Source organism: Oryctolagus cuniculus, chromosome 11 (assembly GCF_964237555.1).
Source record: "Oryctolagus cuniculus chromosome 11, mOryCun1.1, whole genome shotgun sequence".
NCBI lineage: Eukaryota > Metazoa > Chordata > Mammalia > Lagomorpha > Leporidae > Oryctolagus > Oryctolagus cuniculus.
Genome location: NC_091442.1, coordinates 62,222,112 through 62,239,645, shown reverse-complemented (window position 1 = coordinate 62,239,645; position 17,534 = coordinate 62,222,112). Strand labels below are relative to the sequence as shown.

Below are 17,534 nucleotides of genomic sequence, written 5' to 3'. Positions count from 1 at the left end.
CATTCACCCACAAATGGCTGCTATGGCCGGTGCACTATGCTGATCCGAAGCCAGGAGCCAGGTGCTTCCTCCTGGTCTCCCATGTTGGTACAGGGCCCAAGCACTTGGGCCATCCTCCACTGCCTTCCCGGGCCACAGCAGAGAGCTGGACTGGAAGAAGAGCAACAGGGACAGAATCCGGCGCCCCAACCAGGACCAGAACCCCGGGGTGCCAGCGCCACAGGCAGAGGATTAGCCAAGTGAGCTGCGGCGCCATGCCAGCCGCCAAGTTACTTTTCAATTCTACTGTTTGACCAGATTCAGGAACATTGGTTCATAGGTGGAAGAAACTTTGTAACAGAGACAAATGTGAAAAGAATCTAAAGATGAGAAGTCCCAGTCATCACGCATTTTCAAAACTAGAAAAAGTCACTTTCAGTTTATCCAGTTATGCAAGCAGTCAACATTGTTCATCCAGCCAAAGCAATTAGAAACATCAACACTTCTGTTAGTAATCAAATGCCTAAGAGAACACAGCTTAAATCAAAATTATTTAATGATGTTACAAGAGGAAAGAGGCTTTAAAGATTGCATTGATTATTTTAAAAGTCCATTACTAAGCAAAAAAATCACTTCGGAGAACTCCAATAAACTAGTCTGAAATTCCTTTTTCTCAACAATGCAATCAACCAAACACACTTGTGTTTTAATTTATTATGAAATTTCAATTATAGCTTTCCAATGAGCAGTCTCTTTATTATCACTTTCAAAGCTTTTAGGTGAAAGTTTCTGAAGAAGATAATCTTGCGGGGAGCATTAGGTAAAGGAGGTGACACAAGCTGTGCATCCATTGCATACTGATTAATCCAATGTCTTTCGTGCCTCATTTACTGCTCCAACCCCTTTCTACAACTGTGTCTCACTGCACTAGCACAGATCTCGAATCTTAGGATGGGTCATGGAGGTGGTGATGACGCACTGTTGAAACGCATTGGGATTGTGGTCGCTTCAGCAGCACATATACTAAAGTTAGAACGAAATGCATTGGGGGGACCAGTGCTGTGGCATAGTGGGTAAAGCTGCCACCTGCAGTGCTAGCATCCCACATGGGCGCCAGTTCAAGTCCTGGCTGCTCCATTTCCAATTCACCTCTCTGCTATAGCCTGGGAAAGCAGTGGAAGATGGACCAAGTCCTTGGGCCCCTGCACCCATATGGGAGACCTGGAAGAAGCTCCCAGCTCATGGCTTTAGATTGGCTTGGCTCCAGCTGGTGTGGCCATTTGGGGAGTGACATTTCTCTCTGTGTCTCTCCCTCTCTGTAACTCTTCCTTTCAAATAAATAAATAAACCTTAAAAAAAAGAAATGCATTGGGACAATATGCTGTCCCATCTGAGGGGAAGCTGAGTCAGGGCTTACAACAAAAAGACAGAGGGCTTGTTCAGTGAAAGAAATTGGAGATTAAGAGAACAGGACAAGAAACATCTAAGGCAGTCCCAGAGGGTTCAGCGGGAAGGACTGAAGCAGGTTCAATATGGGACTACAAGTCCTTGGAGGAGCATTTGTTACCGTACAGAGGAAGGCAGGAGCAAGCAACGCAGATGACTGGGAGGATCTGCTTGGAACCAAGGGCTGGAGGGAGATGAAAATCTAACAGGTCTTCATTCCCAGGCAGAACTGTGCAGCCAGGGTTAATGAAGCTGGTTATCTGAGGTCCAAAAGTTCTTCTGTAAAGGTCCTAAAGTCAATCTGTGCAGTCTGCTAGGGGAAGAGACTACTTCACTGCAGCATCTGGGGCAGCTTTGGGCGTGCAGACCAGGCAGAGCCAATTAGACCAATCCAGCCCTGAAGTGATGCCTGACCAGAAGGCTGGGGAACAAATCAGTTCACCAGAACTCATTCTTCAAAGGACTGCAGTGGCTTTAGAGTTGGCTTTTTGGTGTCTGAAATTACTCTTAGAAGCCAACAGGGGCCAGCACTGTGGCACAGCAGGTTAAAGCCCTGGCCTGAAGTGCTGGCATCCCATATGGGTGCCGGTTCTAAACCTGGCTGCTCCTCTTCCGATCCAGCTCTCTGCTATGGCCTGGAAAAGCAGTAGAAGATGGGCCCCTGCACCCACGTGGGAGACCTGGAAGAAGCTCCTGGCTCCTGGCTTCGGATAGGCACGGCTCCAGCCGTTGCAGCCAACTGGGGAGTGAACCATTGGATGGAAAACCTCTTTCTCTGTCTCTACCTTTCTCTGTAACTCTTTCAAATAAATTAAAAAAAAAAATCTTTTTAAAAAAAACAATAGTATTTAGCTTGCTTTTGGTGCCTATTTAAATCATTCCACTCAATCCTATTCTATCTTCTATTAATCCATACATATGAAATCTTTGCTCCCAGAATTATCTTTTACCACTCCCCCTTTAGCTATTTTTCTTATTCTTTGGCTTCTACCATGATTTATGTGCATGTTGTTCCTTAAAATATTTTGCTTCTCCTCTAACATCCAGCTCAAACCCAATGGCTCCTTGGAGACCTGCTTTTCTGTTTCCAACCATTGATACCATCTTTTGTCAATAGGGGAGTAAGTCCCTTGCCACTTGATGACACCTCACCAATTGTTGCCTTGAATTCTTACTAAAACCATGCATTAAAATATATGTTCCTGCCAAGATATTTTATCTCCATTGGACGGTGAGCTCCTTGAAGGGTAAATGATACGTTCTGCTTTTCTTTTCACTATAGCAGCGATCATAGAATATTTATAGGTAAGTATTATTTGGCAGTTGACTTTTATTCTAACGTAGGTATGTATTTAAATGTATGGCAATCTCTTTTACATAAAATTTATAATATATTCCTTACCCTGAAAAATTTCATGATAAATATATGTTAAGAAATGTGTTCATAAAAAAAAACAGTGGAAATTACATGTAAAATTTATGTTTGAACATAATGCAAAACCAGCAGGGCTACAGTTTTTCATCTTGAAACACCCCCACGGTTACCTACGATAAAGCACAACGAAGGCATGATGTATGAGCACTGTTACAGAGAACTGGTAGATTTCTGACCTAACCCCACTTTATTGCAGATTTTTTTCCTTTTTTTTCCCTCTTGAAATGGGCATATTTCCCCATCTGACATCAAGCAATAAAACCTACCACAAACAGAATTCTTATTCCCCATAAACCTATGTAAAGCAGCTTCCTACTAATGGCTCAAAGGCATCATAAATTCAAAATAAATTAGTGGCCATTAAGCCACAGGCTCCCCATCATTTGTATTACAAATGATGCTCAGGCATCAGGCATTACTGGAACCACCTTTCATCTGAAGAGTGATATTGATATTCTTCAGTCAGAGCATATTAAAGTGATTTAATGAAATATACCAACTTCAGGAAAGATAGAGCATGTTATGCTTGTGATGAAAAAATTATTGAGGTTTCCTAGTAGCAAAAAAACCATTTTCTTCCAATATACAAGCTATGTATTTGAAGTAGAAGTCAAATATATACCAAATCTAAATCACTTTTCAGGAACTTACTAGTGGTATACTATTTATACCTCAGTTGTTTGCCATCTAAATCACAAAGCACAGGGGAATGTTCAAATTATATTCATGAGCTATAAAATACAATTTTGCTTTCATTTTTGTATCATGTTTCAAACTCTTTTCAAGATGATTTAGTTGTACAGGAAATGCATTGGCTTTTATTGTTGGTGTCATAGAAATGGAAACTCCAAGCTGAATTTTAAGAAACTGGAGAATAATGCATAAATGTATGAATTTATAGCAAAAGGTGAGGCTTTCAGAAAATCTAATGAAAAGCCTTTTTCCATTCTCTAAAGGGAGGAGAGAACTTCCACTTGGACTATGACTTTGTCTAAATAAGATCAGAGTTGGCAAACTCAAAAGGCTTCCATAGTCTTGGGAGCTCATGACAAGAGCCTAGGGTGATTACTGACGCCATAAACAAGAGCGTCAATTGTTAAGTCAACAACAGGAGTCACTGTGCACTTACTTCCCATGTAGGATCTCTGTCCTTAATGTGTTGTACAATGTAAATTAATGCTATAACTAGTACTCAAACAGTACTTTACACTTTGTGTTTCTGTGTGGGTGCAAACTGTTTAAATCTTTACTTTAATATATACTAAATTGACCTTCTGTATATAAAGATAATTGAAAATGAATCTGGATGTGAATGGAATGGGAAAGGGAGCGGGAGATGGGAGGGTTGCGGGTGGGAGAGAAGTTATGGGGGGGAAAAGCCACTGTAATCCAAAAGCTATACTTTGGAAATTTATATTTATTAAATAATTTTTTTTAAAAAAAAAGCCTTTTTCAATGTATTATTTTTATAATTTTTACTTTATATAACTTCTGAAAAATCTAATTACACGAACAAAATAGAGAATGACAATGATGTAAACTTCAAATTCCCTAAATCTGTATCTCAAGGGAATTTGTGGAATAATTGCGAGTTTACCTTGAATTTCCCAGAGTATTTTGTTGAGCAGAGGTAACCCATAGCCATTGCACACTGAGACAGCACAGTCACCATTTCATTATAATCACTGTGCTGTCTCAGTGTGCCTTCAAATTGGCAATTTCAGGAATTTCTTTTTTTAATATATCAGAATGAATCATACAGTCAACAAATATATTTTAGGAGTGACCTCTTATATCAACTCACACAAGTCAATCCTTGATCTGCCAGCCCCTCTTTTGCAAAATCACACTGGCAACGTAAAGAAGGCCTAGAGCTGATTAGGTTGGAAGTCTGGCTAAATTTGATTCCAGCAGTCAGTCACTTTAATAAGGTGAGTGGGACAATGAACTACGCATGAAAGGAGGAGTCAGGATGATTTCAACGTTTATCAGGTCCCTGATAAAGCAGCAGAGAAATAAGGATCTTGAGTATATTAGAAAATTACTACACGAAGAGAGGGGTTGGAACTTCCTGAGGAAGGCAGAAACGTCAAGGTATGTGACTTAAATGTCACACCTGAGACTTTAGCCACACATGGTGCTCTTGCTGTGAAAAGCACCCTTTCCCCTGCCTGCTTTGGTTTATTTTCTTCAGATCCCAGAAAGATTCAGGAACCATTACTCAAAAATCCTTATTTTACTGTGAACAAAACACACATTCTCAGAATGCACATGGAACCACATAGCTCCAACCGGGAGACTTGAGGTCTGACGACTGTCTTTTGCTTCTGTGTAAAATCCTCATTATAAAATGCCATGGTGGCCTGAAACAGTAATTTTTGTATTTCAGAAGAGCACTCATCATTTTGGAGCACTTTTGCTTTTTTGGTGCAAATCTTACACTGCCCTGTAACCACGTTCCAGATGCCTAAGTCAGTCTTGGCGTATTTAGGTGACTCACATGGAGTTATATGGCTAATAAACAACGAAGTAAAGACTATAATTCGATCTTCTTAAATCCGAAGTTCCTAGATAGCCCACGAACTGAAAAGTTTGAAAAAGTAGAGAAAAAAATTAGTGGGGACTTCTATATGGAACTCTTATCCTACTAACCAACACTTCAAAGCACTGACCTTGGGGCTACCAGGCTTGTCTTTCTACAGATGAATCCTGTGATCTTTTGCACGTCTTTTAACCTTTTTGAACTTCAGTCTTGTCATCTGCAGAATGATGATCAGATTGTTCCCCAAACTCATAAATTATTTACAATTCAAATGAAGTAATACATGTAAAAGGATGCTATAAAGTATAAAACGCTACCCAAATGTACAGTGTTAATGCTTTCTACCACTTAATTTACAATGTCCAAAAAGCATCTTAGGGGTAGTTTCTTATTTGATTTATGAGTTTTGAACATACACAAGAATAAAGTATTTAAAAATCTAGACATGTCTGAACTCAAATAGTGTACATCTAATTTAATTTGCAGTATGTGTTCTTAACGATTACATAAAAGGAATTAAGCCAGGCCAAAAAAATAAATCAAGAAAGAACACTTGATATAAAAACATTTAAGGCCTGTCCTGGAAACTTAATGAGCAAACATATTTGTTTTATATTACATATTAATGATCATATATTCTATGGAGTGATAACATTTCCTTCTTTTGTGCTTGATCAAATCAATATTTCAAAGTCTCATGGGTTTTGGGTATGTGAAGAAAGATTGGATGGATACATACTGCTATGGAATGAGACTTTGACAGGTTAAAATTCAATAACCCTATTAACAAAGTCATATTTTAGTGGGGTACAATAGGACCGTGACTTTCCACTCTGAAGGACAAGTATTTCAAGGCAGAGATGCCAAGCATACAGATATTTTGAAGCAGACTTCCTCTCAAAATAAGTTAGGTTCTGGCGCTGCGGCTCACTAGGCTAATCCTCCACCTTGTGGCGCCAGCACACCGGGTTCTAGTCCCGGTCGGGGCGCCGGATTCTGTCCTGGTTGCCCCTCTTCCAGGCCAGCTCTCTGCTGTGGCCCGGGAGTGCAGTGGAGGATGGCCCAGGTGCTTGGGCCCTGCACCCCATGGGAGACCAGGAGAAGCACCTGGCTCCTGCCTTCAGATCAGCACGGTGCGCCGGCCGCAGCACGCCGGTCATTGGAGGGTGAACCAATGGCAAAAGGAAGACCTTTCTCTCTCTCTCTCTCTCTCTCTCTCTCTCTCACTGTCCACTCTGCCTGACAAAAAATAAAATAAAAAAAAAATAAGTTAGGAAGAGAAAGGGAAGAGTAGATGGGTTTTTCTCAGATACTCAAATAAAATGTCCTCTGTAATAAGGCCAACTACCTACTCCTCCTTAACTAAATCCCTGTGTGTTTTATTGACTCCCTTGTGTTATTTTTTGCTTTAACCATGTTTGTACTCAGTTGCTACTATGTAATAGTATATTTAATACATACTCATATGCTAACACATATCCTATACTTTAATAAGTATTTAAATATGATTGCGGGGAAGGACGAAACTTGGGAGACTCTAGTAGTCCATCATTTTAGAGAATGCGTTTCCTAGTAATTTCTGATTTTAGAGAGCCTACTCTTTGATTATCCAAGTGAGTGACATTAATATTATAAGTTCTTTTTGGTATAAGATGCTTTGTAGACAGTGAACCAAATTTCTGTAGACGTAAAGGTTGGCAGGCCACATGGTACAACAAAAGAAAATGCACAATGACTTTCAGTAATGCAAAAGAATGAATCTCTTCCCATACCTGGTTTTCACTGGATAGCACTATCCAGGTACCAGAATCAGGCGAATTGTCAGCAAACCTCATTGAACTATTTGAAAGCTATGTTTAACTTTCCCTGAGCTATCATTCTGCATTTTAAATGTTTAAGAGATGAACTTTAGAGACAAATAACTTGATTTAAACCATAAATTAATGAAAATGATCTGTTTACAAGAACCATCACCTTGTTATGTAATCATTTTAAAAAGCACAGAAGCATAAGATTAGTGAAATCTTCTATCTATGTAATTCTTTATACCAGAATTAGGAGGGGAAAAGGGGTCAAGCTTCTGGTAGAGAAAGGTGAATCATAAAAGCTTTGGTTTTCACAGGTGCAATCAAAGAACTAACGGCATTCAAATTATAATCTAGGGGCTGGTATTGCAGCACAGCAGGTTAAGCTACCACCTTCAATGTTTGCATCCCATATCACAGCACTAGTTTGAGTCCTAGCTGCTCCACATCTGATCCAGCTTCCTGCTAGTGTGCCTGGGAAAGCAGCGGATGATGGCCCAAGTACTTGGGCTACTGTCACCCTTTTGAGACGGAGTTCCCAGCTCCTCTGGATTCAACCTGGACCTGCCTCGATCATTGTGGCCATTTGGGGAGCAAACAAGCAGATGGAAGATTCTCTCTCAGTGTGTCTCTCCTCTCTCTGTAACTCTACCTTTCAAGCAAACAAGTATTTAAAACATTATAATCAAGAATGAAAACACTGAACAAATATTGATATAGAAAGAAGACGTTTAATAATGACAGAAACGAAAGAGACTGAGAATGAGAAAAGCAGCACCATTTTTCCAGACAAGGTACTGTTTTTTTAGTTTAGGTCACTGAAGGTATATGTGAAGTAAGGACTCAGGAGGAGGTTATGGGAAAGGAAAATACCATACGCACCTGGCCAATCTGGCTATCAACATGGTCAGTTATAAGATAAATGGATTCCCTGACCTAGATTCCATGAAATTGTATAATTTTAACAGTAAGTTCAATGTGTAGAATAAATGAATAAATAAATGTTTTTAAAAAATGAACAAGGGGGCAGCACTGTGGTGCTATAGGTTAAGCCTCTGCCCATGGCACCAGCATTACTTAGGAGCGCTGGTTCGAGTCCGAGCTGCTCCACTTCTGATCCAGCTCCCTGCTAATGTGCCTAGGAAAGCAGTGGGAGATGGCCCAAGTGCTTTGGCCCCTGCACCCATGGGGGACACCTGGAAGAAACTCCTAGATCCTGCCTTTGGATCGGCCCAGCTCTGGCCATTGAGGCTATTGGGGGATTGAACAGTGGATGGAAGACCTCTCTTTCTGTCTCTCTTTCTCTCTGTAACTCTTCATCTTAAATAAATAAATATGTTTAAAAATGAATAAATAAATGGAATGTAAATTATTAATTTAATTACTGAAAACACAAAAAGTAACGAGTTGAAAATACAGTGACTATACAATTAGGGCATGATTTTCACCCAACTTAATGGCACCACTAATAATCTAAATTAGGAAAGTATTTTGCAATCCTTAATTTATAAAAATGAATTTAAAGTAAAGTTGAGATAAGCTGGAAAAGCAATCTCAGACAAATATGTAGGTCGGGCATCTATGATATTTCCCTATTTAGGCGGTGGGTAAACTTTCAGAATTTCTAGATTCTTATTTCCTTTTAATAGAAAAACAAAAAGTATGTGTACAGAAGCTTTTGCTTTTTCATGGAAAAATGTGGCTGAATATCATTCCATGGGTTTCATAGTGATAGCAGGTTTTACTCTCAATAGCTCAAATATTATTTTTGTCAGTAATTAGCATATCCATCTCTCAGGGGCAAGATCATATTGATCACTTTCCACCCCAATTCAAGACATGATAATTTATTGACAAACTGTTACATGTTGCCTAAAGAAGTGCTGACAGTCAACAAGGTCATAATCTAGTATGTGGTAAACAGAACAAAATACAATGGATGTCAGCATGTCACTCGAGGAAACATTTGGAGTCAGGAAATTGGGCTCATGTTCTGCCATCTGGATTTGTCCTAGTATGCCTCAAATCCCAGCAGTGACCCCTGATTTCCATGCTGCTCTCTCAATCCCACCACCTAATACTCCACTTACTAATTTCTATCTTTTTACTGTGCACTACAGAACAACCACATTGTTGGTCGGTTGGTTTGTTATATTTGTTCTCTGTTGTTTGTGGAACTTTGGACTCTTTTTGAGTGTCATTAGTTCCATGATGAATTTCTCTAAATTGTTTTACCGTGCATCCAAGTACTTCAGGACCAGAGTTGGCATGAGTGTTCTCCCTGGTCTCTGTCAACCTCAAAACTCCCTCTCCACCTTTGCTCTTTCTTTTGTAAATGTTTGTGCATCTTTGATGCTGTTTCTTATTTATTTATTTGACAGGCAGAGTGGACAGTGAGAGAGAGAGACAGAGAGAAAGGTCTTCCTTTACCATTGGTTCACCCTCCAATGGCCACTGCGGCTGGCGCACTGCAGCCGGCGCACCGTGGTGATCTGAAGCCGGGAGCCAGGTGTTTCTCCTGGTCTCCCATGTGGGTGCAGGGCTCAAGGACTTGGGCCATCCTCCACTGCACTCCCGGGCCACAGCAGAGAGCTGGCCTGGAAGAGGGGCAACCGGGACAGAATCCGGTGCCCCAACCGGGACTAGAACCCGGTGTGCTGGCGCCGCAAGGTGGAAGATTAGCCTATTGAGCCACAGTGCCGGCCTGATGCTGTTTCTATCAAGCCACAGTGCCTCTCCTTTTTTTTTTTTGCTCTCATCTACTGAAACTCACACTTTCACACTGGCTGAAAGTCTGTCTCTTATCTTTCAACATCATTTTTGTTAGCTCCGTCAGTACACATACAGCTTTGAAGTTTCCTGACCTTTGTCTCCTCCTTGATGTTTTGCCCTTTTATTTCTTTTTTGTCACATTCTATCTCAATCATGTGCTGAAGTGTTCTTCAACAATGATGGCACTATCTTCTCCTTACCTTGGCCCCCGTTATATGCAAACGTTATGCCCTCACCAACTTGGATCACTGTCTACATTTCACTTGCAGACACATTCACTATTAACATGTCCATGAAACCAAGGTTTTTAATACACAAATGTTATTACTTCCCCCAAATCCATCCATTCCTTATCAACTACTCCTATTTTCCTTTATTATAGAACTTGAATTGGATGGCTAATTCCTTCTCTAATAATGGGCAGAGAGACAAACACAGACATCTCCTGTCTGCTGGTTCATTTCCCAAATGCTCATAACAGCTGAGGTTGGGCTGGGACTGATGCCAGGAGCCAGGAACTCAATCTAGGTCTCCCTCATGGCAGGGACCCACTCACTGGAGCCATTACCACTGCCACCAAGGGTCTGCACTAGCAGTAAACTGCAGTGAGGAGCATGAAACTTTGTTGAATGGTGCCTTTAAATTCATGATCTCAAACTTCAAATGGAATCTCAACAGTGTCCTGATACTGCTATATATACCTCATCCTCTATTCTCAAAGCACCTATTTTCTCTCTCCTCCACTACCTACCCTCTGCAAGATCAGACTATGATGAGACCTCAGAAGTCATTACCAGAAACTCACTCATTGTTCCGTGACTAAAAACCCCAAATATACAGTGTTATTTCTTCTCTCATCTACAGCTCTTGACTCCAGCTTCCTGCCAGTGCATCAGGGAAGAATCAAGCACTTAGGTCCTGCCACTCATTAGGAGACACGGATTGGGCATCAGTTCCCAGCTGCAATGCTGTGGCCACTGAGGGAGTTTGAGGAGTGTATCAGGGGATGGGAACTAACTCTCTCTCCCTCTCCTTCCCCCTGCCCATTCCTTTTCCTCTCCTTCTGGAAATAAACAGGTAAATACTCAAGATAAAATAAATTATTGACTGATTGAAGATACACATTTTGGCTAACAGAAAATAGCCATTCCTTATATTCTAGAGACATTTCTCAAAGGAATTTCAAATTACTTTGATTTTCAGCACAACTGTCAAGGGAATTGAGAGTAGCATTCTGATAATTCAAATGTCTAAGGCAACTCAAATTAATCACAAGTACTCAATCCTCATTTTAACTGAAATCATTTTAAACATAGTCAGAGGAAAAGTGAGCTTGAGGCTAAAAAATGTTTCTGAATTCTAACCGCTGACTTTTCACTTTGATCCTTTCTTCATAGCCTGAACTTTGGGATGGTTTAGTCTAATGTACGTTCATTCTGTGGCCTGCTGAGATCACACGAAACACAACGTGGCAATTTGTGCTTTGAGCAATGCCAGGTAAACTGTCAACTCTCAAAAAATAAATTACAGGCCGGCGCCGCGGCTCACTAGGCTAATCCTCCGCCTAGCGGCGCCGGCACACCGGGTTCTAGTCCCGGTCGGGGCGCCGGATTCTGTCCCGGTTGCCCCTCTTCCAGGCCAGCCCTCTGCTGTGGCCAGGGAGTGCAGTGGAGGATGGCCCAGGTGCTTGGGCCCTGCACCCCATGGGAGACCAGGAAAAGCACCTGGCTCCTGGCTCCTGCCATCGGATCAGCGCGGTGCGCCAGCCGCAGCGCGCCGACCGCGGCGGCCATTGGAGGGTGAACCAACGGCAAAAGGAAGACCTTTCTCTCTGTCTCTCTCTCTCACTGTCCACTCTGCCTGTCCAAAAAAAAAAAAAAAAAATTACAATAATAGCATGTAGGAGGCAGTTCAGGGAGAAAGAAATGAAAGGACTAAGAGGCTAAGAGGTTGATTAATGAGAGAGGAGTAAGCAAAAGACAAACAAACAAACAAGAGTAGTTTGGCCAAAGAGCACTAAGGAGGGCGGGAGAATAAATTTTCATATTTCTTGAAAGGCTTAACCATACTGAAAAATAAAAGCATTTATTATTTACCAAGTAGGATAATAATGATAATGAACATATAGCTTATATTTCTTTGGTACACTTTTCTGAGCTAGCATTGCTTAGAGTATAATTAAGCTGCACAGAAATTTTAAATCTATGAAACATTATTTTGTGGCAGATAATCTGGCTAAGGAAAGTGTTTTTTTAATGTTTATGTATTTATTTCTGTGTACCTGAAAAGCAGAGCAACATACAGAGAGGGAGAGAAAGGGAGAGAGAAGTGTCTTTCTCTGCTGGTTCTTTCCCTGAATGCCCACAACAGCCATGATGAAGCCAATAGCCCAGAGCTCCATCTGGGTCTCCCATGTGAGTCGCAGGGACACAAGCACTTGGGCCACTATTGTCTAACTCCCAGGATCCATTATCAGGGAACTTGACTGGAAGTAGAATAGCCAGGACTGAACCAGCACTCCAATATGAGATGTGGCACCACAAGCAGTGATTTAACCTGGGCAGTTATTTCTAATGGAAGACTGTTACATATTATTTTAAATAGGAAAAGTGGAGATTGACCTAACAAGAGAAAATCATTCTGAAAAAATGGTAAACAGCAAAAAAAAAAAAAAAAAAAAAAAAAAAAAAACAAAACCTTGTAAGTCAGAAGCAGATGCCTTCATCCTGCCTCTGCCATTCTGTATGACATTGGAAAACTTCTAACTTCCTTAATGCGTAAAGCAGTAGAGGAAATTTCACTCTATATAGGTCTGTAGACTCACATAATTATGATTCAAAGTTGGAAATGTATCTTTTATTTAATTTTTTGATTTGAGAAGCAGAGAGAGAGAAAGAAGAGTTCCCAATCATTAGCTCAAATCTTAAATGCCTGCAATAGCCAGGGCGGGGCTAGGACCAGACCAGGAGTCTGAAACTCAATCCAGCTCTCCCGCAGGAGTTAAAGGAGCCCAGTCACTCAGGTCATCACTGCTGTCCGCCAATCTCTGCATTAGCAGGAAGCTGGAGTCAGGGGTGGGGTCAGGTTCTGCGCTCAGGCTCTCCAGTGTGGAATGTGGACCTCCTAACAGCTAGACAGCTGGTCCTCAGGAAATATTTCTTTAAATGATATTAAATTATATGCAGTTGGAAGTACATTCTGATTCATGATAAACTCTACCCATGGTGAGACATTAGGCAAGAACTCATCAGCAGCTTTTTATTAGTTCTGTATAGAAAGACTTACTCTCTTATCTATACAATTAAATAAGGATGTGAACTTGAAGGAGAGCATTCACTCAACAATAATTTTGCAAAATACTGTTATCCCTTGGGAGTGGGACACCAATAGTTCCCCTTCTTTTGCAGTCATTTATTAGATGGCAGGAAGTACATTCTATCTGTCATAATTTACTAATATTTTCACACAATAAACATTTTCTATAGCTCTCTCATTTAACAGACAGAGGAATATGTATTGGGTCTTTCTATTATTGTTACATGCCTAAAAGTAGGAATTCCACATATATATATATATATAAATTTTAAATAAATTATTCTGAAAATACCACAAATTCAAATAATATAAAAAGCATCAAAAAATTAAAAACGTGTACTTTAATAAAAATATTCTGAGTGATCATTCAGAGCATCATTCACCAGTTAGTAATGCACTGTAAGGTTAAACACAGTCACATTTATGTATTCAACCTCAGTGCTGTTCTGTTGTGCAGTGTGGCACACATTTCAGATACAAGCAGCCAACTGGTTCCAGCAAGTCTGCTCACAGTTCCACCAAATGAAGTATAACACTTATCTACTGGGGAAGAATATGACCTAAGATAAGCAAGTACAATCATAACTCTTTAAAATGTGCAGACTAACTTATTTTCTTCTTTCCTTGGGCATGCCTATACCTGAAAACTGGTATTGAACAATGACAATAAGCTTAGCTTTCAGGGAAGATATCTGATATGGCCTTTGGCTGGTGTGAAAGGTGAAAAGTTACCCTGCTTTATCACATTACCCTTTATTCCACTGTCATTTTATCCTCAGTGGTAGGAGAGAGGCACACAAAGGAAGAATGCTGTTGAGAGTCTGAGAGAAGCTTCTCTGCATTTTCACAGCATTTTCTGCTGTGAAGTTGTTTTGGAAAGTCTGTCTGATTGCTTACGGAGCTGGTGAGGTATCTATAATACTAAAATCACACACACACATACATTTATATATAGCAGATGTCACTTGCATGTATTTTTGATCTCTACAACTACACTTTTCATTTTAAGTTTATATAAACATGCTTGATTAGGAATAAAAAAAGGAGTATTTGTGAAATGCTTATTAACTATAAGTAGGAAAATATTTCTATCTACAAGGAAAGAAAAGCATTGAAATGAACAGCAGTACAAACTGGAACAACAGTTAAACACCAGTAACTATTCATTATTTTAGAACTTTGTAATGGAAAGAAAGTGAAGAATTATCAGCAGTTATGAGCATTTTTTGCATATGTTCCCTGTAACCTCATAATAGCACACACAGTGATTTTATGCAATGTCCTGTACCTAGATAGCCTACATTTTGTGTTATGTGGAGTAAATAATTTCTATTTCTGCTACCTTTATACTCCAGGATTAACACTTTCCAAACATTTCAAATCCACTCTAAACACCAGAACATCCTGCTTTTTTCTCTCCATCATTTATTCTCTTGTCCATGAAGCCTGTCTTTCATATCTTCTCACTTCTCTTATAAAAGTTCCTGTCTGTGTCTTTAAGATTACCACTCAGCTTTGTGTTTTTTTTTTTTTTTTTTTTTTGATTTCCCTTCTTTCTAATTAGATGGAACTCGTCGGGGATCACAATTGTGTCTTTTTTCATTCTTTCTATTTTTTTTCTTTTGAAGATTGATTTATTTATTTGAAAGTCAGACTTACAGAGAGAGAGAGAGAGAGAGAGAGAGAGAGAGATCTTTTATCTGCTGATTCATTCCTCAGGTGGCCGCAACAGCCAGGGCTGAGCCAGGACAAAACCAGGAACCAAGAATTTCATCAGGGCCTCCCACATGGGTGGTGGCAGGGGCCCAAGTACTTGGGCCATCTTCTGCTGCTTTTCCCAGGCCATTAGCAGGGAGCTGGATTGAAGTGGAACAGCTGGGACTTGAATGGGTGCCCAAATGGGATGCCAGTGTCACAAGCAGCGGTTTTACCCACTCTACCATGTCGATGGCCTTGGATCATGTCTTTTTCAACTCTGTACATCAGTATCTACTATAATTCCTGACACACAGTAAGAACTCAAAACATGTTTCTTAAATGAAAGAAACAATATGAATGAAACAAATTGGATTCCAAGAAAGCAAGAGACTCTTGAAAAATCACACTGTTGTTAAGGGCTACATTCAGGACTAGAACTCATTATAATATGTATTCAAAATTTCAATGTATTATTTGATCATTATTACAATAATTTTGACATTGACCAATGTAAAGCAGCTTCTATGTGCCAGGGTTATATGTATCTGCCAACTACAAAACAGTAAGCACAAAGGAAAAAAACCTCTTTGCTCTCAGGGCAAAGTGGTGCAGCCGGTTAACGCCCTGGCTTGAAGCGCCGGCATCCCATATGGGCGCCGTTTCTAGTCCCGGCTGCTCCTCTTCCAATCCAGCTCTCTGCTATGGCCTGGGAAAGCAGTGGAAGATGGCCCAAGTCCTTGGCCCCTGCACCTACATGGGAGACCCACAGGAAGCTCCTGGCTTCTGGATTCGGATTGGCTCAGCTCCAGCCATTGCAGCCATCTGGGGAGTGAATCAGCGGATGGAAGACCTCTTTCTCTGTCTCTACCTCTCTCTGAAACTCTGTCTTTCCAATAGTCAAGTAAATCTTTAAAAAAAAAAAAAATTATCATAATTAAATTAATTTAAATTAAATGCAATAAAAACTCAGTTCCTGACTCAAGCAAGGTTGAGTTTAAGTTTAGAGCCATACATTTTTTTATAGTATGCATTTTCCATGAATGCAAGTATGTCATAGTTCTTCTGACTGCTTCAATTTTCTGAATAAAGCAGTAATGATTCATTTTCAGGAATGCATAATGAAGGAGATATTAATAGATTTGAGGAATGCAGACTAAAGAAAAATATGAATCTCCCAGAGTGAGAGGGAAAGGGCTAGGGCAATAGAGTACAGGCAGTATTAAGGGTGAACTCTGATTGCCAATGATGAAGTAAAAAAGACCAGAAAATCCTGTAGGATGGATTTCTTGTGTCTAGCGATAGACATAATGGAACTGAGCAGATGGTTTTAACCAAAGTTATGGTTGCATCAAGGGATACCAGAAAATTAGCAGTAGGTGGGTAACTTAAGAAAGTACACAAGGGGGACTGGCTCTGTGGCAAAGCAGGTAAAGCCACTGCCTGAAACAGCTGGCATCCCATATCGGGGGCACTGGTTCGAGTCCTGGCTGCTCCACTTCTGATCTAGCTCCCTGCTGATCGCCTGGGAAAAGCAGCGGAAGATGGCCCAAGTGTTTGGGGCCCTCCTACCCACTTGAGAGACCTGGAAGAAGCTCCTGTCTCCTAGCTTCCATCTGGCCTAGCCCCAGCCTTTGCAGCCATTCAGAGAGTGAACCTACGGATGGAAGATCTCTGGCTCACCTCCACCCCTCACCTGCACCTCTCTCTCTCTGTAACTCTGACTTTCAAATAAATAAATAAATCTTTCTTAAAAATAATGTATGCAAGGAATTGATAATCAATGAATCTGAAATTTAGTCAGGTAAGGAGGACAAAGATGGAACTGGAAAAGCAGCAATAAAAGAGGCAGTGTCAACAGTTTGATAGTGTCAATGGGTGGAGGATTATTAGAGTTGCAGAACTGAAGAACCTGGGCTGGAAGACAGGATCTGGGAGACAATGATTGGAGAGTCATTGAGGTTACTAAGGTTTTGCACCTTATTGTTAATAACAGGTTTCAGGGAGTTAGCATCTCCCTTGGAGACAGGAAGTCAACAACTTGGAGGCTAGGGGATTACAAGGCAGAGAACTGGATGATGCTGATGCTGATAGTTCTGCCACCTTTTTCAAAAACAATTACAACAACAAGAACCAGAGCTGGAGTCTATAATTTTCCTCTATATTTGGAGAACACACTGAATCTTAGAAAGGACAGGTAACATACCTAACGTCTATCTTGACTCCCAAGTCATACTTTTGTGTTCTATTTAATTGTAGTGATATAAGAAGTTTAACTCCAATGATTGATCCTTTTCAACAATAAAAGAGTTGTAGTCATCCTTCTGTATCCATGTGTATATCATCTGTGGACTCAATGAATCACAGATCAAAAATATTCTAAAACAAAGTTACATTTATACTGAACACGTACTTTTTTTTCTTGACATTACTCCTTGAACATCCCCTTGGCATTATTCTCTAACATAGTGTAACGATTTACATAGTGTTCACACTGTATTAGGTATTGCCAATATTCTATAGATGATTTACAGTATATGGGAGG

The 17,534-nt window shown here is 40.4% G+C and overlaps 1 protein-coding gene across 28 annotated transcripts in view; it reads right to left on the bottom strand.

Moving 5' to 3' along the window:
* Positions 1–17,534, bottom strand: part of SLC16A7 (solute carrier family 16 member 7) — a 212,630-nt gene that overhangs the window by 53,499 nt on the left and 141,597 nt on the right. The window lies entirely within an intron of this gene.